At 46.2% G+C, this 24,207-nt stretch overlaps 1 protein-coding gene across 1 annotated transcript in view; it reads left to right on the top strand.

The window, feature by feature from the left end:
* The window catches only part of Abl1 (ABL proto-oncogene 1, non-receptor tyrosine kinase), a 101,447-nt gene that overhangs the window by 30,580 nt on the left and 46,660 nt on the right, over positions 1-24,207 (top strand). The gene's annotated exons all lie outside the window — the stretch shown is intronic.

The following is a 24,207-nucleotide window of genomic DNA, read 5'->3' as shown; positions in this document are numbered from 1 at the left end:
AGAAGAGTGCTGGCCCCTGTAGGCAAATCCCTGGATTCCGTCCCAGCACAAATCCCCGAAAAGACAAACTCCAAAGTAACCTAAGATACTATTTAATATGTAGTCTGTGTTCTGAATTCTTTGGGTATCAGTACACTTTGCGTTCAAGCCACTAAAGGGAGCCTGGCTGCTGGACTGTGGAATGGAGACTGAACTGAAAAGTGACCCCAGTAACTATAAGCTTTAAGGGTTGTAAATTAGTGAATTAGTTGTGTGGGTGTCGTTTGCTTGTTATGCCTCCTTATAACGATCCCAGGGAGCAAATGGTAGAAGGCTGTGTACTGTGTGGGACCCGCTCACACTGCCTGTGGGCAGCCTCCTTTCCTTTCTGTCCACACCGAGGTGTTCAATAGCAGCAAGGGGAACCAAAAGGCAGAGCTCTGGAATAGCACATTCCATTTGAATAGACTGCTGGGTAGAAAAGAAAGTTCTTCAAACTAAGAACCATATATCTTTATTTTTAGATTATTATTTTTAGTTTATGTATATGAATGTCTTGCCCACATGTATATATGTATACCATGTGTATGCAAAGCCTCAAGAGGGTATTGGGTCTGCTGAGACTTGAGTTATAGGCAGTTATGAACCTCTGAGTGGATGCTGGGAACCAACTCAGGTCCTCTGCAAGAGCAGCCAGTGCGCTTAACCACTGAGCTGTTTCTCCAGCCCTATAAGGATGTCTTCTAAGGAGAGAATTCAAAATGATCCCTGCATGCCTCTGTGTGTGTGTGTGTGTGTGTGTGTGTGTGTGTGTGTGTGTGTGTTAAGGTCTTTTGTCCTTGTGTAGCCCTGGCTGCTCTGGAACGCATTATGTAGACCAGGCTATCCTTAAATGTACAGAGATCCTCCTGCATCTGCCTCCCAAATAGTAAGATAAAGGCATATGCCACTATACCTGGCACGTGTGTATGTGTGTACTCGTGTGTGTGTGTGTGTGTGCATGTGTGTGTGTGCATGTGTGCATGTGTGTGCGTGAGTGTATGCGGGTGTGTGTGTGTGTGTGTGTGTGTGTGTGTGTTTTAAGAAAATATACACAGAGAGAGAAAATTAAGTCTGGCAAGATGGCTCAATATGTAAAGGTACTTGACCTGAATTCAATCTGGGAACCCCATGGTGGAAGAAGAGAACTGGCTCCCACAACTTTTCCTCTGACTTTTTATTTTAAGATTTATTTATTTATGTATGAGTACACTGTAGCTGTCTTCAGACACACTAGAAGAGGGCATCAGATCTCATTGCAGATGGTTGTGAACCACCATGTGGTTGCTGAGATTTGAACTCAGGACCTCTGGAAGAGCAGTCGGTGCTCTTAACCACTGAGCCATCTCTCCAGCCCTGACTTTTTTTAAAGGCATGCAGTAAAATTAAGTCCTGTTCTCTAAGTTTTGTCTGTGTTTTTCAGAGCCATTTTAACTTAAACTCTACATTATTTCAAGTTTCTCTAAAGTCAGGATGGATCATATAATGAAAAAGAATGTAAATGGTTTCATTTATGAGTGTAGGAAATTAGGCAGGGCTGGGCCTGCTTAGTGTCTAGGTTGGAGAAAGCCGTGGTCTGGTCAGCATGTGGAATGATGGACTACAAATTTAACGTGACCCCTAGAGTCAGGTCCAGTGAGGTGTGATGTCTTCTGTACTTTCAGGTTCGTGTGCTGTCTGAGACATGGTAACTTAGTAGAGTTATAGATTTATACCCACCTCCTAGCTGTGCAAAGAGAATTAACAGCAGAAAAACAGGACAGTACTGCTACGGTGTGCACCTCAGAACTGTCCTGAGAGAGCAGTCCAAAGTTAGCTACCCCTTGTGCTTAATAGTCTCTCACCAATTCTATGTCATATTTCCTGCCTTCATCCAGCTCCCTATTAAAAATGGTGTCCAAGTGTGTCTCGAGGACTGTCAGATCTTCTGAATAGGCCCTTTCCTGTCTGTGTTTCTCTGGAACTATAGTCTGTTGTGGCTAGTGACACTGTTTTGATTTTTCCTTTTGTCTCTGTCCAGGGACCTTTCCTTTCATGTATTCACGCAGGGAGAAGGTAGACACTTGAACGTGAATGCTCCTTTCTCAGCACACACTGAGGCTGAGTGTTCAAACCCTGTGCTTAGCCATCTCTTCTGCCTTGTAACCTTCCACATGACTGGTTGAATGCGAAGTTGGCAGTGACCTTCTCTTAAGACGTCCTCGAGGAAGTAAATACAAAGTTTAACTGTCTTCCTTCCTCCTGGCCCGCTCTGGTCTCTCTCAGTCTTCAGTCTGTTGCCCCTCAGACCCGTTCTCCTTCAGCGTGCTTTGATGTCCGGGCACCAGCTGTAGACACAGCTTCTGTGCAGCCGGCCTGCGTCAGGCTTTGCTAGCACAGGTGCTCACAGGACCCTACCAGCTCATGGTGGGAGAAGGGATCTTTTCTCGTTCCCACTGTGAGCCCAGGAGGACCACTGAGCTGCCTCACAGCCAGTACAGTACTGCACCCAGTCCCACTCTCCAACACAGCCTTTCCCCAGGCCAGTTCAGCCTCTGCCCGCAGCAGCAGGCTGTGTTCCTGAAGAGGTCTGGATCTGAGCTGTAGGTGGAAAGAGGCTCTGGCAAGGTCATAGTGATTTCCTCCTGCATGCCCTCTGCTTAGGTGGCAGGTGATTTCCGTATTTATGCTTCTGCCTTCCACTTCCTGCCCCATAGGCCCTTCTTCCTTCTCTGGCTCTTGGGTACCTACAGGTGTGTAATGTATGGAGGTGAGTGCTGACGTAGGCAGGCTGAGGGCATGGGAAGATTTGTTTGTTTGTTTGTTTGTTCGTTTGTTTGTTTTGACCTACATGCCATAACCATGCAGGTCCCCTTGGGGAAGTGCCAGGTTTCCCCAGGGCCAGAGGGGATGAAGGGAATCTTCCTTGCAGACTGTGTGGGGAATGAAAGGTGGATGAAGGAGACCACTTAGGGTTGGCTGGTGTGGCTAACTCTGGTGTCCTTGAGGCATTGGCTGTTCTTCCTTGTGTAGCACCTTCCATGGGTGCTGTAGGGCAGGAAAATACTGAGTGTATACGTGAGTTACATAAGGAATTGGGTGTGAACATGGGCTCTGGGTTTCAGGCTGTTCAACCTGGAGACTGATGGATGCCAGGATGACGAATGTAAAACGGAAGAGAGCCACACACTGTTAGCTGAAGCCAGGGCTTTTAGCTGCCCGCCTTGTACACGGAGACTTAAGGCTGGAATTGTTGCTGTGGTTTCTGTCTCTTGTTTGAACCCTGATATCATCTCATCCCTTGAATTTGCAGAAGTGTTGACACTTGGGGTTGACTCTTGGCTTTCCTTTCTTTTTGAGCTCTGATGGCAGGAAGGGTCTGGACCTGGTCGTTTCTTCCTCTGCCTTGTGCTGTAAACGTACTTGTCAACTTGTTCCAGGGGGATTCTGAAGTAATTTTGCCAAGCCAAACAGTGTATGCTAAAAATATACTGTATTTCAAAATTAGTCTTTAGCTTGGAAAGGTTGTTCTACAATTAAGTAGGAAAACTAACTCAGACCAGTATGGACAGAAGTAAAGAGAAGATTAGTCAGAATCCAAAGACTGTCCTCCATGAAGAACTCTTGCTCTGACATTGTCCTGCATAGGCCATCCCAGCTTTCCTTCCAGGGCTGTTCTGTTCTGTTCTGTCTAAAATCACATTACTACTTACTTGTGTGTGTGCATGTGCTTCAGTGCCCGTCAAGGTGGAGGTGCGAGGCCAGTTGTGGGACTCTGTTCTCTCCTCCTTCAACCATGCGGGTCTGGGGACTGAACTTAGGTATTCAGGCTTGGCGATAAGTTCAGTTACCTGCTAAGCCATCTCGCCTCTCTCCCTGGCTGTCCTAGTTGGACAACTTGGGGAAAAATAGTATCTGAACAGGAACTCAAACAGGGCAGGCACCTGGAGGCAGGAGCTGATGCAGAGGCATGGAGGGGTCCTGCTTGCTCAGCCTGCTTTCTTATAGCACTTAGGACCACCAGCCCATGGGTGATCCCACACACAATGGGCCTGACCCTCCATCATCAATCACTAAGAAAATGTCCCACAGACTTGCCTGATCTTGCGGAGGCATTTTTTCAATTGAGGCTCCCTTTTCTCCAGTGACACTGGGACGCTAGCTTGTGGTAAGTTGACGTAATACTAGCTAGTACACTGGGCTTCGGGTCCGGGTTTTTTGTTGTTGTTCTTTTTTTTGTTTTGTTTTGTTTTGTTTTTGTTTTTGTTATTTTTTTTCCTATGGAGAATACTGCTAAAGTCTGTCTTTTCCTTTCTCTTTTATCCTGCTGTGTCACAGTGCAGTGCTAGACTGCTGTTCTGTTCTTGGAGCCAGACTCTTGATAAGACAGCAACATTACTGGTTTTCTTTGTCCAGCTCAGTTCTTGATTTTCTTAGCATCATGCATTTCAGTTCTCTGTGCATGTCTGTGCTTGGTGGGGGCTCTTGATGAACCAGAACTTGCCCTGTGCTTCTCCTCTCCTAGTAGCTGCCTGTGACTTGAGCCAAGGAAGAATGCAGCAGACAGTGATTTTTGTTTTTCTGCCACATTCCTAGAAGCAGCCAAGCCCTGTCAGGGTCCCAAAGGCAGGAAGGGCCTTGGTCTTCTTTTTGGGTCACAGTGCTTGCATTTCGTGGAACAGGGTCCGATATCCAGACAGGCTGGTCCAGCCTTGAAGTCCTCTCCTGAGCACCTGCTGGAGAAGACCTTGCAAGGGACTCTGTCTGGGACTCCCAGGAATTCTTCAGGTGTCTGGCCCGTGATCAGCCTTCTAAGGTTTCATGAACATGTAAGCTGTCTGCTTCCTGTGCGGTTTGCAGTCATCCCATTCTCCTGGGCTTTGGGGAAGGTTACACATTTTGCATGCACATCTATCTATCTTTGGAGATATTATGGCTCCTTAGAATTCAGTCCCCCAATTGTGTTACATCTACACAATGCAGTACTACGCAGTACTCCAGTCAAAAACAGTGACTTCATGAAATTCATAGGCAGATGGATTGAACTAGAAAATATCATCCTGAGTGAGGTAACCCAGTCACAGAAAGACACACATGGTGTGCACTCACTGATAAGTGGATATTAGCCCAAAAGTTTGAATTACCCAAGATACAATCCATAGACCACATGAAGCTCAAGAAGAAGGATGACCAAAATGTGGATGCTTCAGTCCTTCTTAAAAGGGAGAACAAAAATATTCATAGGAGAGGATATGGAGGCAAAGTTTGGAGCAGAGAATGAAGGAACGGCCATTCAGAGCCTGCCCCACGTGTGGCCCATATATATACAGCCACCAAAACTAGATAAGATTGATGAAGCTAAGAAGTGCAGGCTGACAGGAACTGAATATAGATTTCTCCTGAGAGACACAGCCAGAGCACATCAAATACAGAGGCAAATGCTAGCAGCAAACCACTGAACTGAGAATGGGACCCCTGTTGGAGGAATTAGAGAAAGGACTGAAAGAGCTGAAGGGGCTTGCAACCCCATATGAACAACAATGCCAACCAACCAGAGCTTCCAGGGACGAAACCACTACCCAAAGACTATTCATGGACTGACCCATGGCTCCAACTGCGTATGTAGCAGAGGATGGCCTTGCTGGGCACCAGTGGAAGGAAAAGCCCTTGGTCCTGCCAAGGTTGGACCCCCCCCCCAGTGTAGGGGAATGTTGGGGGGTGGGGGGAAAGGGGTGGGTGGGGAGGGGAACATGCTTATAGAAGAAGGGGAAAGGAATGGGATAGGGGGCTTATCCAGAAGAGTAGGAAAGGCCGGAGATTAGGACTAATTCTACAAATATCTATAGAGAAAAGACAGAGCAGACCTAGAGAGCCCAGCAGGTAACTGCTGGGTTTTGTACAGTGAGAACAGAAGACCCAGTACAGACTAGACACAGAATATTCAAGAAACAACACTTAACCTAGAATTGTAGAGCCATAAAACCACCCTTTAAGATTGAGAGTGAGCCAGGCATAGTGGCACAGGTCTTTAATTACAGTACCAGGGAGGCAGAGCTAGGTTGATTTCTGTAGCTCGAGGCCAGCCTGGTCTATATTATGAGTTCCAGGAGAGCCAAAAATATACATGGTGAGACCCTGTCACAAACATACAAGACGTCAGTTCTATAAAAACAAAAAGAACTTACTGCCAGGAACTCATCATCAAAGAACATTTTCACTGGTTCATTTCAAGAGAAGTGAACCCAAGAAGGAAGGGCTAGCATTGAAGGAGACTGCCTGTGGACTTGTTAGTTTGCCTGAAGGTCACACCTAATCATGCTTTCTTCTGTCAGAAAGCAGGCTACAAATAGCAGTGTGTATGCTACCAGGAAGCATTTATACTAGGATAAATGCTGCTCTGTTAGGACACACAGTCCCTGGGCTGAGTCTCAGTCTCTGGGGCTTGTCTTTGCTAATGGGTCCTGACTTCTTTGTTTGCAAATCAAGGTAGCACTGGGCTTTGTGCCCTTCAGCAAGCCACAGGGTAGTCCGAGGCTTCAGCTGTTGCCAGGGAAGGTCTCTTCAGTTCCATGCATCAGCTCTTCCTTTTCTATCAGTGTCTTCCTGATGGTTCTGCAACTCCCAGACCTCCAGTTCTGTCTTAGTCTCCATAGCATACCCGAGGCCAGTACCAGAAGCTTCCTGATCTCGCCTCCTTGACATGGGAAGAGTGTGCTGCTCTGGGGGTAGGATGTAAGATACACTTTGAATAATGGTTACCTTCTCTTTCCACTGTGGTACACTCAGCAGAAGTGATGAAGTCACAAGAGGTGCCAGACAGAGCTGCTAAGGCATAGAGAAGGTAGGGACTCGCCTGATGGCATCAGGTTGTAAAGCGGCAGGCTGTTCTGGACTCCAGTCAGATACTCTGTTCCTTGGTAGTCCCTTGCTTCCTCCTAGAAACAGCTTTATCAGCTGCCAAGCCAGGCAGGGTGCAGGGGCAGAGGGGCAGAGGGGCAGAGGGGCAGAGGGACAGAGGGGCAGAGGGGCAGAAGGACAGAGGCAGATGGTTTTCTGTGAGCTTGAGGCCAGCCTGGTCTACATAAAGAGTACTAGGACAGTTAAGGCTTTGAAAAGGTGCCCTGTCTCAAAAATCAAACACCTCCCCCCAAAAAACCAAACCAAACCAAAACAAAATCAGGAACTGAAGAGATGGCCCAGTGGTTAAGAAGAGCACTGACTGCTTCGAGAAGACTCAGGTTCAATTCCTAGCACCCACATGGCAGCTCACAACTGTCTGTAATTCCAGGATCTGACACCCTCCCACAGACAAACATGCAGGCAAACACCAGTGCATATAAATAAATAATTTTTATTTATTTATTTATTTATTTTATTAACTTGAGTATTTCTTATTTACATTTCGAATGTTATTCCCTTTCCCAGTTTCCGGGCAAACATCCCCCTAGTCCCCCCATAAATAAATAATTTTAAAAAATAATTAAGAAATGCTGCCTAAGCTCTGCCAGTCTGAAGGACATAGGGTGAGTTTGTGTTTTAATATTCCTGTCAATGCAGATGAATTTCTTTTATTTTGTATGTGTGGATGTTTTGCCTGCATACATATCTGTACCACGTGCACACAGTGTGCAGTAGTTTGAAGGAGGGCATTGGATTTCCTGGGACTACAGTTACAGTTGTAAGCTGACACACGCATGATAAGAACCCAGGTCCTCTGAAAAAGCAGCAGGTGTTCTTCCCCACCGAACCATCTTTCTGGTTCCGGATGTTTCTCTAAGGTTTCCCCCATAGATGTATTTGCTTCCCAGATTCTCCAGTTACTTAGCATGTTATTTCTTTTTCTTCCACATGACCTTGGGCAGCCTGGGCCTGACTCTTCTGGTCCTGCCAGATTGGAATTTCCCGTTGTGAGTTTTCTTCATGTCTCTGGTACCTTCTGATGCTCAGGACCGTTTAGAACTTTCAGGCCATGTTCTAGATAGCAGCAACTGGAGTCTGCAGGCTGCATGCAGACAGCTCATTTTGACTTGGACTTTAGTGTTAGTTTGGTCTGCTTCCTACAGAAACACAAAGCTGCAGGCAAATGCAGCTGCAGCCTAAGCCTGTCATCTCCAGGTGACTGAGGGTGACAGCACACTGCTGCCCCACTGCTTATATGCTGCAGACGGCAAGGCCTGACCTAGGTGGTATTTTCTTAAGCTGTAAGTTCACATCCGTAAAGTGCAGGGTAGATCTGTCCTACAGAGGAGCGTCACTTTATGATCCAGCTCAGTGAATTGGCTCATGTTTCCTTTCTTTTGCTCACAAGCTTAGGAAGAGCTCCTTTCCTTCTCAAAAGCCCAATTTAAAACACCTTAGGCTATAGGAATGTGTATGTCCTGGCCTGTTCAGCCCTTCTCTAAAGGCCAGATTTCACCAAGACTCACTAGACTTGATTGCTAGCTGTGTTTTGCTTACAGCCCCATTAGTAGTGCTGGCTTATTCATGGGCAAAGACTTTAACCAGGGGTTGCTGTTGGCTGGGCCATAGGACTTCAGCAAGGGTCACCCTGGCATAAGCTGTGTCTTAAGCTCTTGTTGTCAAGTTAAGGAAAATGATCTAAATTATCAAACCTTATCACACACCTGCAATCCTTGAGGCGTGTGCTAACTTTCAGACAGGAAGAGGCATTCCATTTAGAATCCCCCTGGAGCCTACAAGGAACACTTTGACCCCTGGCTTCTGTGACAGCACCATTACTAACCCGATCACCACTGCTGTTCATGGCTCTCAAGCATTATTGTGGGAAGTGACTTCACCTCACCCTTTGCTGCTCTTGGCCCCTTCCTGTTCCTTCAGCACAGTCTTTATGAGAAGGACGGGAGCTTGGAGCAGGCTGGCCTGGGGAGTTTCTCACATGGTGTCGTGTGAGCATCCTGCCCATTCTTTCCTTCACAGCCTAGGAAGGAGTCATTCCCTGGCAGACGCAGTGGGTAAGCTTAGAGGTCTTCTCAGATGCACTGGCCCTCCAAACAGCCGCTTTCACTTACCACCATTGTTTAAACAAGTGCTGTTCCTGGAAGTGATTTCAGAATAGTCTGTCCTTGTAGCTCACTGCTCCTTTGCTCTTGTTTTTGAAAGTGTTTTCTTAATGATAACCATAAGAGCCCAAGCACCACAGCACACTAGGAGACTCTGCTCGCCCAGCCTCTACCTGCTGGCTTGGTTCAGTCAAGAGTGTTGATATTTAGATCTCTTTATTTTATAAGACCAAAGAGATTCTTTGGTTGCCTGGCACCCCCACCTCCCACCATCAAGGAGCTCTGAGGTCTGAAAGTCACCTTGGACAGTGAGAGAGAATGAGCTTTTGTTACTTTGTAAATATGAAAAATCCAACAAGAGCTGGAATAGGCTACCTAAGTTGTTAACATGTTTTAAAGTAAGGTATAGAATTCCATAACATATAATGAATGCCATGATATTAAAATTTTAAAGAGCGGGTGCAAATACAAAATGAGATATTTGTCTATACTCCTACTCGTCTGAAAGCAATTTCCTTTATTTTTTTTTTTCTTTTTTCTTTTTTTTCGGGGCTGGGGACCGAACCCAGGGCCTTGTGCTTGCTAGGCAAGCGCTCTACCACTGAGCTAAATCCCCAACCCCAATTTCCTTTATTTAAAGCTTTTTTTGTTTTGTTTTTGTTTTTGAAACTTTTTAAACCACCTTAGCTGTCCAGAAACTTGCTTTGTAGACCAGGCTGACCTTGAACTCAGAGATTCCTCTGCCTCTGGAGTGCTGGGGTTAAAGGTGTGCAATACCACTGGCTACTTAAGACTCTTAAAAATAATGGGAAATATAAAGGTTTTTTTTTTACCACACACGCGATTTATTAAGAACCTTTTATGTAACATGTAATTTTCATTCCCTCGTAGGAGCTTTTCTTGTCTTTGAAGCCCTCACTGCAGTTTACAGCCAGTGTGATACAGTCTCCTCCAGGACCGTGTGAGCCCCTCTGATGGGGGACCATGCCTGTGCTCTGCTTCGCCACTTGTCAATACTCATTCCAAACTGGGTCCATAGTCAACAGCGGGATGTGGGGGCGTGTAGCCCAAAGCAAGAACTAGAGCTGCACACACAGCACACTTGCTGCGCCACGTACCACTCGGAATGCTTTCTTTGCATAGTAGATCATGTGTGTTACGAGTATCCGGTGTATTAGGTGGCGACTGTGGACAGAGCACCCAACACATAGCTGTGTCACATCACGTTCACGTCTGTCGCAAGGCCTTTGTGGCCTGTGTGTGCCAGTTGTCCCAGGCATTTCCAAACAGGAGTCTTTGCCCCCAAAACACAGTGCACGTGTGCCTGCTGCCCTCTCCCGTGCTGTGTCTGTAGACTCTGCCTCCGTGCTCATCGTCTCTTTCTCACTTTAATTTCTCCTGCAGGCCAGAAGGAGCACAGGTTCATCGTGCTGGCGGGTGGTTAACTTGCGTGTTTTGGAGGCAGGGTCTCTCTGCATAGTCCTGACTGTCCTAGAACTGTCTGTAGGCGGGGTTGGCTCAAACTCACAGAGACCTGTGCATCTGGCTCCCAGGTGCTGGGGCTAAAGGCGCCAACACCCCTGACCCGCACGTGTTAACTTTTCATTCTTATCTTGAAGCACATCCTTGGGATGAAACTTTTGAAGCAAACTTTGAAATGTGTTCCTTCTTTACTGGAAAATGTTAAAGGCAGAAGTCTTTCTCATGACCTGTCTCAGGTGTTGCTAAGATGTCGTGTGTCTCCTGCCCTCCTGCATGCCTAGATGTTGGAGACATTTCTTTCTGTGTGTTTTGGAGGCATTCTAGCCCATGGCTCTGCATAAAAGGAAATGTCCACTTCTCAGACAAAGGCTGGACGTTTCTAACAAGACGCCCTGAGCTGGAGTTTAATTGGGATTTAGGAAAGTGTGTTTTTTAGTCAAAAACAAAACAAAACTTCTTTTTCTTTTTTTAACATTTACTTATTTAGTGGGGAGCAAGGGAAGAGCATGTATGGAGATCAGAGGACAACTTGAGGGAATGAGTTCTCTTCTTCCACCATATGGGTTCTGGAGCTTGAACTCAGGTCATAGGGCTTGGCGACGAGTGCCCTCACCTGCTGAGCCATCTTGCCAGCCCCAAGAGCTGTACTTCTTACTGCTGTCACTGTCAGTGTAATCTCTAACAGCACGTGAAGTTCATTTTAAATTGGTGATCAGATGACCCAGGTATGTAGGAAAGGGAGAGAGATGAATGACAAGAAGCAGGAACCCTGTACCCAGTTAAAAGCAAATATTTACTACAAGTCTACTGACAGAGTCCCCTCATGACTGTGCAGAGGAGGCATACTCCACATGAGCTCAAGAGTGCTTCTCCTCACCTTTGGAATTTTACAACACAATATCATTTGTGGTACCTGCGTGCAATGAGACACTTGTGTCTTTAGTGTTTCCTTCTGACCTTCCTGCTGTACTCCAGGCCACTTTCCACAAGAATAGTGCTTCTTTAAGAATGGGAACGGGAGTTGGGGATTTAGCTCAGTGGTAGAGCGCTTGCCTAGCAAGCACAAGGCCCTGGGTTCGGTTCCCAGCTCTGGAAAAAAAAAAAAGAAAAGAAAAAAGAAAAGAAAAGAAAAAAAAAAAGATGAAGAATGGGAACAGGGGGCTAGAGAGATGGCCCAATAGTTTAGAGTACAGACTGCTCTTCCAGAGGTCCTGAGTTCAATTTCCAGCACCCACATGGTGGCTCACAGCTGTAATGAGATTTTATGCCCTCTTCTGGTGTGTCTGAAGACAGCCACAGTGTACTTATACATAATAAATAAATAAACCTTTTTAAAAAAAAAAAAGAATGGGGGTTGGGGTTTAGCTCAGCGGTGGGGCGCTTGTTTAGCGGCGCCAAGGCCCTGGGTTCGGTCCCCAGCTCCGAAAAAAAAAAAAAAAAGATTGTCCCACTTCAAAAAAAGAATGGGAAAGGGTCGGAGAAGTGGGAAAGGAGGGAGGTGTCTAACAGGGAGAGAAGTGGGGTAAATACAAAAGAAGGGACAGTAAAATTACCGGATGCCTGGAAAAGTCATAAAGAGTCATACTGTTAGCTATTTACCTAAAACTCTGTAATACATGTAAGTCTGTGGATTAACATACACATATAGTTTAAATGAAGTTTTCCCATCTGGGCTGGCAATGCTGGCCCCAGAACCAAAGTCCACTTAACAAAAACCCCAACTCCAGGCATGAGAAGTCCTCTTTTGAAGCCCTCTTTCGTTGGTCAGGGCTGTCCAAGAGTCTCCCTAATATTATAGACTATTGCTGTTGTCCTTTGTTGCCCCCACCCCCAAAGGTGGAAGGTAAGTCCTTATTGCTAAAGACACCAGGCACTTCGAATTAAGAGCCCAGGGGCCCTGAGCTGGAACTGATCTAAATAAATCCTTCCTTGCTGAGAACTAGCGTTCAAGGTACTGAAAGGCACTGCACAAGCTTCCAAAGGAGGGAGGCAGACAGGAGTCCTACCCAGCCATGATGCCTGTGAGCCACAGCAGTGACCGGCCATGGCTTGATGACCCTAAGGACGCAGGGTGTGGTACACATACCTTGGCAGTAACCAAGAGCCCTCTGATGGACTTAAGTCGTGTTATCCAAGAAGGGAATCGTGCTTGGTGCTAGAAACCTAGCCAACCACTCAGGGCTAGTGAAGCCGTGGACCTTGGAGGAGAACCTGTATCTGCTGCATTACTAAGCCAGCATAATTCCTAACTACACCCTAAACATTTGTCCTCAGAACTCACAGTGCAGCCCTCACACACTGACAAGAAAGCTTTCTTCGCAGCAGATAGCGAGACTATTACAGAAAACCACAACCAGTCAAAATGCAGAGTTGTGAAGCCAAATAAGTACCAATGGATACATCTACGACACCTAAGGCCCAGGGGCACTGCAGAAGAGGGGAGGGAAGCGTCTAAGAGCCAGAGCATGGGGGTTTGCTGTGAAGCTGTTGTCTAGATGGCAGAAGCTACACTTACAGTCTCACCAACATACTGCCTGACACAGGAGCTGAACAGCCCGACAGTAGACATACCCAAGTGAACAGGAGGAGTGCAGAGGCAGAGAGACAAGGCCTCAGCCCCACACAACTGCAGCAGCCATAGCGTGGAGAGTAGAGAACAGCCTTCCCCAGGGAAGCACACCAAGAGCTTATCCAGTGCCAAATGGTCGGTCAGCCAAGTGGTTAGCCAATGCCAAATGGTCAGTAAGCCCTGAGAACACAGACAGGACAGACAGACATTGTACTGATTAGGGAGCCCATGAATTTGAAAATGAACAAGGAGGGTGTTGGAAAGGGCTTGAAAGGAGGAAAGAGAAGAGGAAATATTGTAATTATATTATATTCTTAGTAATAAAAATTTTAAAAACAGTAGGAGGGTCTTCCATCCCCATTAGATTAAAAATTTAATGAAATGAAAAAAACAAACAGGTTAAAATGCATAGCCACCTCCATGGTGTGTATGAATTCAGAATAGCTGCCCTAATGCTCTTTTCCAGCACCCAGTAGAACTTGCTGAGAGCTGGGGAGTCATTCAGCTGTGGGCGTGAGGTGCGGGGGCCTCGCTGAAGGAAACTAATGCTGGAGCTGTGTTTGGTGAGCTTAGGCGGCAGTCCCAGTGGCTCTGGGCTGGTGAGGGGTGTAGAGGCACTGTGTCGTGGGGAAGGCACAGCTTGCTCCCATGTTGCCTTTCTTCCCTCTCAGTGGGTCTGCTGTGACAGTCTCTTAATTTCCTTCGTCTCTGAATACCTGAGTTTCTCCTTTACCCCTGGAGGACAGGCGTGCTGTCTGTACGATCTCTTGATGCTATGTGGCCTTTGTGGTTTTAGAGGAAAACTGTCGATCAATTTGCTTTCCCAGTAAGCCAGATGCCAACATCTCCCTGGTGTCGACATGTTCTTCTTAGCTTCTAGAAGTTTGACAGGGCTAGGGATACAACTCAGCTGGTAGAGTGCTTGTCTAGTGGGAGCCCTGGGTTCAGTGTGCAGCACCGTTAAGTCCACTTTGTGTGTTGTGCTGGGTTCTTTTCTTTGGGATGATTTCATTTGGGGTTTCCTACAACATACGTGAGACAACAAGAGCCCATTTTTTGTTCATGATGTAAAAGTGAGTTCCATGTGGACCGCATGCTGTTCTGATGAAATGGGTCTGTGTTCTGTGGATTTGCATAGCCATTTTGTCTCCTTTCCTTAGGAACTAGAAAATTCTGTCTTGCCATGGGTCACATCAGACCTTCCTTTTTTTGATTACTTACTTATTTTTATTTTATGTACATTGGTGTTTTGCCTGTATCTAAGTCTATGTGAGGGTGACAGATTACCTGGAACTGGAGCTACAGGCACTTCTGAGCTCCAGGACCTCTGGAAGAGGAGCTGGCGCTCTTAACTGCTGAGGCACCTCTCCAGCCCCGCCCTGTCCTCTTTCTCGAGGCATTTGTTTTGTTTTGTTTTGATGTTCTGTGTACTGGGGATCAAAGACAGGGTTTACTCAAGCTAAGAAAGTGCTCTCAGTGAGCTACAACCCTAGCCCAGGCTGCATTCCTGAAGAGTATCCTGTCTAAGGCAGTGTTCTAGAACTGAGTCTTCTGCCTTGCTGCCGTGTTCTCTCTCTCTGCTAGATCATTCTATGGTTGCCTTCAGTGTTTGCTCGTAAGTGATCATGGCGGTGTCTATCTGCAGTCTCAGCTTTCCAGAAGGCTGACACAGGAGGATCGTGGCTTTGAAACTGGCCTGGGCAACATCAAAACTCTATCTTAAAAAAAATAAAAACTCGGGGTTGGGGATTTAGCTCAGTGGTAGAGCGCTTGCCTAGGAAGCACAAGGCCCTGGGTTCGGTCCCCAGCTCCGAAAAAAAAAAAGAACCAAAAAAAATAAATAAATAAATAAATAAATAAATAAATAAATAAATAAATAAATAAAATAAAAATAAAAACTCAACGAAGGCCTTGGGTGCTTGGTTTTCCTGTGTGGCTTGCTTTGATTCTTCTTGTGTTCATTTAGTGGTTTGCCTCCAGTTTCTATATGTCATTAAACTTAGACGATTTGCATCCGTTGTTTTTCTGCTTTCTTGCAACTCTAGCTCTCCATGTTGACCACTTGGTATCATCTAGATCTTACTCTGAGTTAGTTGTTTTTTTTTTTAGTCTTTCTTCTCTTGTGTATTGGTTTTCTATCTGTGACTCCTTTTGGGAAGTGGGCAGAGACTCACTGTGTAGGCCAAGGCTGGTCTTGCACACATACTCAGTCCTTTGCCTCCCCCATGCTGGGATGGCAGTTGTGAGCCGCCATGCCGTTGGCTGCTCCTGCTCATCTATCTCTCTCGGTATTCCACTCCTCATCCCTCTCTCGTCAGCTGTTAGGCACATTTAGTGAATTTTTCACTTCTTGTATTTCATGTTTTTCAGTTCTGGAATTTCCATTGAGTCTTTGTGTTGTCTCTGTCCCCCTGCTGGGGTTTCTGACCTCAATGAGACTTTCACTCACTCATTGGAACATGTTTCCTCTTGTCACCCATGTAACAGCTGTGAGAGCTGCTGCAAACCAGGTAGGACCTTGTTTGGGTTACACTGTGACTTGGTTTCCCCAATGCCTTGTACAGCCAGCATTTCTGATTGCATTCAGGGTGGTCTGAAGTTCTGTTGTGGGAATTCTGTATTCTTTCAGTCTTCTCAAGAGACACAGTAGGGCTGCAGCTCCTCACATCCCTCTCTTCCAGGGTTATATCACTCATGTCAAGACTCAGTTCCTGGCTTCCCTTTTCTGACTCATTGAGCCAGGGATACTGAGCTTTCTCACTGGAGCTATGCTGGCAAAGCCACAGACAGAGCAGGGAAAGGCAGTAATTTGGAAACACAATGATAAGTAAAATTATTATAAAGACAACTTTGTAAAAATATGGAACATTTTGTGAACACAAGTCCCCAAAATGCCAGAAAGCTATTAAGTCTCATTGATGATAAAGAGGAAAGGAATTCATTGTCTGAGGGGGTAACTTGGTCATTTTACAGTCAGGAGATTCAATGCTTTTTTCTTTTGTATATCGTGTGTGTGTGTGTGTGTGTGTGTGTGTGTGTGTGTGTGTGTGTGTGCACATGTGCCTGTGCTAGCTGCACATGTATGTGCTCCTGGAGGCTGGAGTGGGATATCAGGTGTCTTTCTCTGTCATCTTTACTATTTCTTTGAGACAGGGCCTCATTTGACCGAGGAGCTCAGCTGATAACAGCCAAGCACCCCCAGGCCCTCCTCTCCGTCCCATCTATGGTGTAGGTGTGTGCAGCCACACCCAGCTTTTTAATGTGAGCGCTGGGACCTGTACTGGGGTACTCATGCTTGTATGGCAAGTCCTGTTATCCTCCGAGCCATCTCTCTAGGCCATACTTACTGGTTCTTCTGAAAGATTTATCTGGTTTTTGCAGGAGTAAAGTTATTGATGTTTAAGATGTTCAATATGGCCAGCAACTTAGGAAACAATTCGTCATTGTTCCTTCTTAGTAGTTGAACAGTTTTTTAGAATAGATAAACCACATTTGTTGTAGACATGCTCATATTTCTTTATTTAATTGTATTTATTATCAACTAATGAAAGTTTAGTAGCTTCTGTGGTGGCAGATACCTATAGTTCCATCAAATGGGAGGTGAACACAGAAAGATCAGGACTTCAAGGTCATCTTTGCTGAATGCTGAGTCCCAGACACCCTGGGCTGAGACTGGGTCTTCAAAATAAATAAATTAATAAATAAAAATTTCTAGGCACAAGAAAAAAACAAGAATTGTTCACCTTTCCCCATCCATGGACATTGTCCCTTAGGCAGGTTTTCCGGGATGAAATATGTGAAGCTGTAACGTGGCTTAGAGGGAGGCCTTTAAAGGACATATAACGAGCAGTGCCATCTCTTCATCAGGATCACAAAGGGTCAGATTCAGCAGTGTGCATGTTTGTGTGTGGAAAGACACTTGCCGTAGGGCTGGGAGGCTCAGCAGTTAGGAATGCTTGCTGCTCAGTCCCTGGCATACGCAGCTGACAGTCTTAAGCAGCTGTCACTGTGAGTGCAGCTCTGGGGGATCCAGCACCTCTTCTGGCTTTCACATGCCTCCCCCCTCCCTCTGTCTGTCTGTCCTGAAAAGTGAGAAATTTATAGTAAGGATTTGGAATTATAGGTTGGCAAGGCCCCTGCTCTGCAGAGAGCCAGTGAGGTGGTTGCGGCCTGAAGGTTGCCAGCTTTTGGCCCAGGTAGAACTGCTCTCGCAGTGAGGCTAGAGGAAAGGTGAAGCACAGGTGCCTTGCAGGCAGACCAGAAGGAAGAATTGGCAACTCCAGTGTGGGTCACACTCTGGGGCCTTTAGTTGATTGATTGGAGAAAGATCCATCACATTAGGGAGGGTGATCTCTCCACCAGTGTAAATGCTAAGCTCCCATTAAAGCTTCCTCATAGACACATCTGAATGAATAATTCTTTTTTAAAAGTCATTTTTATCTGTGTGTGTGTAAAAACATTTTAAAAGATTTATTTATTTGTTTATTTATTTATTTATTTAATGTATGTGTGTACATTGTTGCTATCTTCAGACATACCAGAAGAGGGCATCAGATCTCATTACAGATGGTTGTGAGCCACCATGTGGTTGCTGGGACTTGAACTCAGGACCTCTGGAAGAGCAGTCAGTGCTCTTAACTGCTGAGGCATCTCTCCAGCCCCTAAAAGCATTTTTTTAAAGTGATAATCTTTTCTCTCTCCTGGCTAGCTCCTAAATAAATGCACAGAGACTAAGATTATTTGATAGGCTTTACAGCACAGCAGCTGAGTAGTTACTAATTTATTCTGTTCCTTTAAGCTGATCTGGCTACCTCTTAGCCCAAATCCCGGAGATACTTGCATTTTAGTATTGGTCTGGCTCTCTCTGCTCCAGGTGTGTTCCCATGATGTCTCCTGAACCCTTTCTTGTGATGAATCCTCTCCCTCTCACCAGCCCTTCCCCCTTCCAATAGAAGTCCAGCCTTATTCTCTTTCCTCTCAGCCATTGGCTGATCAGCTTTTATTGACAAGTCAGAGAATAAATGCTGAACAATGCTTACACAACATTCACGCAGGAGATAATTATAAGCATTACAATGCCATGTCTGGATTGCAACCAGATCTGGGAGCAGAGAAATCAGCATTTGAATAACATAAGGATAATCTTTACATAGTGTACAGCAACATTATGTCAGTGTGTGTGTGTGTGTGTGTGTGTGTGTGTGTGTGTGTGTGTGTGTGCGCACTTGTGTATGTGCTTGCAGGTGCCCTCAAAGAGCAGAAGAGGGTGTCAGATCCCCAGGAGCTGGAATTATAGGTGGTTGAACTTAGGTGTTGAAAACTGAACCCAGGACCTCTACAAGAGCAGCAGGCACTCCTGACCACTGAGTCCTATTACTAGCCACTCTACCAGGCTCCGTAATTCTTTAACAAAGCATCTGGACATCCTGGGGCAGCCTTGTCTAGGTGCCACAGGACAGTACTCAGTCTGGTCTTGTTAAGAGACTACCTAAAGGGAGAAGAGAAGGGTTTACTCTGGCTCATCAGAGGACACTGCCATCTGGGAAGGTATGGTGTCAGAAGCTGTTGCTTAATCATTGTGGCAGTCAGGAGGCCGAATAAGCCCCACCCCCTTGCTGCAGTCACTCTGCTCCCTACAGATTTCATCACTGCTGGGAATTGGCTGAGGACTCGTGTGAGAGTCCACTTCCTGCTCACCATCCTTTCAATTGCTGATGTACTTACTGTTTTAGTTTATAGCAGACCTGTAGTTGACTGTGTCAGTCTTCCATATTACTACCAAAGCCGCTTTGTCTATTTCAGTCTTCAGGTTTGCACCTTAAGTTTAGGCTCATTCATTTCTATAGAAACCTGCTGGGTCTTTGTTGAGATAGGATTGACTCTGTAACCCCAGCCGACATCTGGAGTTGTCTCATCCCAGCACGCAGTCATTACTTTCCCAGGAGTTTAGAACTTCTGATTCCTTTTTGTAGTATTTTATAGTCTTTGTTATGAAGGTCTCACACAACTGTTTCCAGATTCATCTTTAAAGATTTGCTTTTCATCTGCTCACACATATAACCCCCCCCTCCACATGTACACACACACACACACACACACACACACACACACACACACACCACACACACCTCCACGTGTCCCACCATATTGGCCTCTGCTTTTCCTTGAACCTCCCCCAGTTGTCCTTCCTGTGCAGAGCCTCTGCACATAGTTCTCTTGCCAGGACAGCACTTGTCCCATACGTCCCTCTTTCTTTTACCTGCGGTAATCTTCAGAGGTGGCTTTCCTGGCCACCATATCTAAAACTGCAGACCTCTTGTGTGGATTAGCTCTGCAGACTCACAGCCTTTCCCTAGTTTGTTGTGTCTCTTCTCAACCTGAATGTTCTCTCGGGGGGGGGGGTTTGGGGGGGAATTTTCTCATGCCTGTCACCATTGTGACCCTAGATCAGCAGTTCTCAACCTTTCTAATGCTGCCTTTAACACCTCATGCTGTGGTGACCCTCCCCCCAATAAAATTATTTTCATTTGTACTCCATACCTGTAATTTTGCTACTGTTATGAATCATAATAGAAATATCTATGTTTTCTGATGGTCTTAGGCGACCCTTATGAAAGAGTCAATTGACCTTCCAAGGGATTGAGACCACAGCTTGAGAACCCCAGTCCTAGAGCCAAGGTAAACAACCCCAGTCCTAGAGCCAAGGTAAACAACCCCAGTCTTAGAGCCAAAGTGAACACCAGCTCTCGGTAGATTCTCCAGAAAATGTTTGCAGAGTACTCAGTTTTTATTTCCTGATGACTTAATGATGCATATTGTATTGTGTGTATCTTTGTGCATGTATGCACATGAGTGCATGTGTGTATGCCACAGCACATGTGTTGTGATCTGAGGACAACTGTGGGAGTTGCTATGGGGCCCTTGCTGGGCAAGAGCCTTATCCACAAGCCATCTTTCTGGCCCCCTGGTGACATTTTAATTACTTGTCTTTCTGATACACTTTTTTCCACAGTGATGTGTTCTCCATGTATCCTATGGTTTGGTGTCCAGGAATGCTGACAACCACCAAGATAGAGGTGGCCACCCCTCCTGGGGAGCAGCAGACATTGAAACCACATTGGAAAAGGGAGTTAATGGCCAGGATCTTGACAGTTTCAGAGAAGAAATGAATGAACATGAGGGCCTCACAGTGGTTCCCTTTTGACAAGTACCCACCCACACACTTCTCGGGGGTTTCATGCACCCCACTGGAAAGTTAATCTAGAATTTAACTTAATGATGATACTTTTGATATTTAAACAGTGCTGTGTGTGTGTGTGTGTGTGTGTGTGTGTGTGTGTGTGTGTGTGTGTGTGTGTGTGTACATGCACAGGTAAGTTTGTAAAGTAAATCCACAGAAGAGTTGATGGGTCAGAGGGCAAATATGTTTGCAATTTTGGCTTTTATGGAATATTGCCAAATTCCCCCATGAGGCTCTTGGGAACAGGAAATGAGAAAGACAAGCAGTGTGCCATGCAGGGCTGCCAGCATCCCACAAGTGATCTGGTGCCATGGGACAAAGGATGGTTTCGTCCCCATACAGTGGACCTAGTGTCTTCTGTCCTCAAGAGAACTAGATAGCCCCCCAACTCCTGCCCCTCACCTGCAGCTCTGTGACACTGCTTTTCCTGAGGGAAGCTCATGCACCCTGTAAGTGATGAGCTGTGTTACCTTTGGGTCAGGTTGGATAAGTGAGCCCTGAGCAGGGAGCTGGCTCCACAGAAGCAGACAGAACCAGGCCCTGCTACCCTGCACTTCTTCCCTGCCTGCCTTTACCCACTCTGAGGAAGGTGAGAAAATGGAAGAGAAGACCAAACAATACTAAAAATTGTTATTATTAAAATCTCGTGTGTGTGTGTGTGTGTGTGTGTGTGTGTGTGTGTGTGATGGGGTTCCATACCACAGTGCTTGTATGGAGATCAGAGGACAACTTTTGGATGTCAGTTTCCGTCTTCCACCCCTACATGAGTTCTGGGGAGTGACCTCAGGTCCAGACTGGCACAACTGTTGTTTCCCAGTGAGTGTCTCATGAGTGTTTCACCAGGACTGAAAATTCCTATTTGCCTGATTCTTAAAATTCCTTTGTTTATTATAAGCCTATGATTCATGAGATACTGATTGTTAATTGATCCTAAAAGCTAATTGGACAAAGCTGCCTCAGCATTTTAGGAACATGATGTTTATTTTCTAGAACTTTTTCTGCAGCAGGTCTAAATGCTGTAAGTATTTGACCCATCCAATTCTATATAATACTTGGTTTCCACAAGGATTCAACTGGTGGGCCCACGGTGTATGTGAGCACTGCTCTCTGTCTCTGAAGACCCAGCCTAGGAAGCTGCTATGCCACTGAGAACGTCTTATGCTTCCTGACTGGGAGGCATGGTCTCTGTCTTGGTCCCAGCTGTACCAGGCACTGGCTTCCCCTGTGCCTCTCCTGGGATCAGCCTGAATACCATGGCCTCATCTGTATGTATGGCATTCCCCTCCCCCACTCCCTAGCAGAAACCCGTTGTGTATGTGCTGGCTGGAGGTGTCAGGAGGGTGGGGCTGTGACAGCTCTGTGATCTCATTAGGGCTCTTCTTCCATTGCTCTCCCTGAACTTGGAGCTCACCCATCAGTCCACTAGGTAATCATGTCTCCATCTGCCCAGTGCGTGCTGCCACATCTGGCTTTGTATGAGGTGTTATATGGACCTAAGTTCTCCTGATGTGTAGCAGGCGCTGTACTGACTGTCATGCTCTAGAGCTTTGTCCAGGTAGTAGCATAGCACCAGCACCTCACTGCTTGCTGTTGGAGCTTACCCCATTACTGAGGGACACTTGATTACTCATTTGCCACCTGATGGGCATTGGGACCTTGGTGACTGGGGCTACTGTGAACATTCTCACACAGTTCACGTGTGGATATACTCTCCTCCCTCTTCAATTGATGCTTAGCTCACAGTGTTTTATCCCAGCTTTAGTTGTTTTGTTTTGAGACGTGGTCTCTTTATGAAGCCCTATCTGTCTTGGAATTCTGTATGTCGAGCAGAGGTCAGAGAACCACCGGTGTCTTCCTCCAGTGCTCTCCACCTTAATTTTTGAGACAGAGTCTCTCTCTGAACCTGGAGCTCACCTGTCTGTCCATCTCCCCAGGAAAAACTCCTTTATAAAGGAGCTGTGTGTCCATTGCCTTGCCTTGCGTTTGCTAGTGCTTTGTCTGTGGCTGTAGCCCTGGAGTGAGGTGAGGTGGAAGCTCGCTGCAGCGGACATGGGGAGCTCACTGTGCTTCTGTCCCCTAGAAGCAGACCAGGCTGGCCTAGAACCTGCCTGCTTCCCTCCTGCTTTGATTAAGGGTGTATGCCACCATTGCCTGGCCTGGGTGCTTATCACCCATTTGTTTTGGTTCTTGGTGACACGCCAATGACTCTTTTGCCCATTTTAAACCAGTTTGAACATGTTCTAACTGGGCAGGAAGGGTTCGCTGCATTTTGGGATGTAGTTATGTATCAGATTCATGGTAGGATACATGGATTTGCATTCCTCAAACTGATACCATTTCTCCCCTATGTTCTCTGGAGAGATTTATTTTAAGTTTGGACTCATGAGAATTTAGGCCCTGGAGTCCCACCATCCACACTGCACGCTAGAGAAAGCTGGTGGTGTTTTTAGAGGTCTGAGACCCGAGGGCAGTGTGAGATACAAATGTCTTGAATTGGGAACATGGAGAGCAGAAGATCCTGTCCTGTTCAAGCAGTCAGACCCAGGGAAGGTAAACATCACCCTCCTTTTTCTTCCTTTTGTGAGGCCCTCTGCTGATAGGATAAAGGCCGTCCCTTCACTCAAAGGCTCATCCCATCTAACCCTGTCCTCACAGATACACCAGCAATAATGCTTCATCACTTCTCTGGCGACACAAAACCCACTGCTGCCACACTTAGGGAATCACACTCAGTGGAGATCAGTTGGAGACCCTGTGTTGTGCCATGCACCTTCTGTGCTAGCTGGTAGGAAAGTGACCTTTGGGAAGCAAGCCCAGTTTTGTCTTCTCTGTTCAAGGGGCACAGGAACCCAGATGTGGCCCTTTCCTGGCGCTAAGCACACTGTTCCTTGAGGAGTCTCTTCAGGTCAACTGCTGCCCTTCCTTCCGTGTTCGTAACGTAGCTGTGAACCATCGATGTGCTCCATCTGCCACTTTAAGGAGGAAGAGCAGGCCTGTCCAAGTACTGTCCTTGCTCTTCTGAGTGGAGGGAAGACAGCCCCATCTATTCTTGTGTCTAAAACATTGCCAGCCGGACGCTCAGTGCAGATCCTTTTAAGACTCGAACATAAGCTACATTCCTCAGGTCCCAAGCTTTTGCTTGCTTGGGTGCAGAACTAGGCTGCCAGACCAAGGGAGGGCACCATGGCTGATAACTTGGGTAAACATGGCGCTTCTACCTCCTCCTCCCAGCTGAGTTTACACTGTGCAGAGAGTTGGACAGCTTGTTTTCTTTCCCTTGGAGCCCTCTCTCTGCACTCCTCTCCAGCTGCCTTCTTCCCCACCCCCAAAAGTAACGTGATCTCCTAGGCCGCTGTGCAGATTCCTTTAGTCTTAGGGAAAGAGAGGAAAGACATTAACTGTTAGCTTCCCAGTTCCAAGTTAACCAAACCCCAGTAGCCAAGCACAGTGCTGCTGGCCTTGAAGCAAAAGGATGATAGGGTAACAGAGTCCACCTGGGCTTGTAAGTTCCCCCGTGAGACTTCTTATTTCACAGATGTTAGCTCTAAGGATGTAGGGCTTTAATAGTATATATATATATATTTTTTTTTTTTTTTTTTGTGGTGGAGACAGGGGCTACCAGCTGATGCTGACCTAGAATCTATGATCTTCTTGCTTCAGCCTTCTGAATGTTAGCATTTAAAGGGTTGTGCTAACTTTGGCTGTGGAGACTTAAATCTTTATTCAATATTCAGGTGAGAAGAAAACAAGATAGTATTTCAAATAATCACAAATTATTTGACCCTCACTGCAGAATGAACCCAAGGACAGGAAAACAGACATTTGTGCAAGCATGAAAAATAACTACAGTTGAAATTGGGCTTTAGAATAGAACAAGAGTGCTCTTGGGCTCTGTGTTA

The sequence above is a fragment of the Rattus rattus genome, chromosome 5 (assembly GCF_011064425.1).
Source record: "Rattus rattus isolate New Zealand chromosome 5, Rrattus_CSIRO_v1, whole genome shotgun sequence".
Lineage (NCBI taxonomy): Eukaryota > Metazoa > Chordata > Mammalia > Rodentia > Muridae > Rattus > Rattus rattus.
Note: the sequence above shows the minus strand (reverse complement) of the source record. Positions and strands in the feature narration are given on the sequence as shown.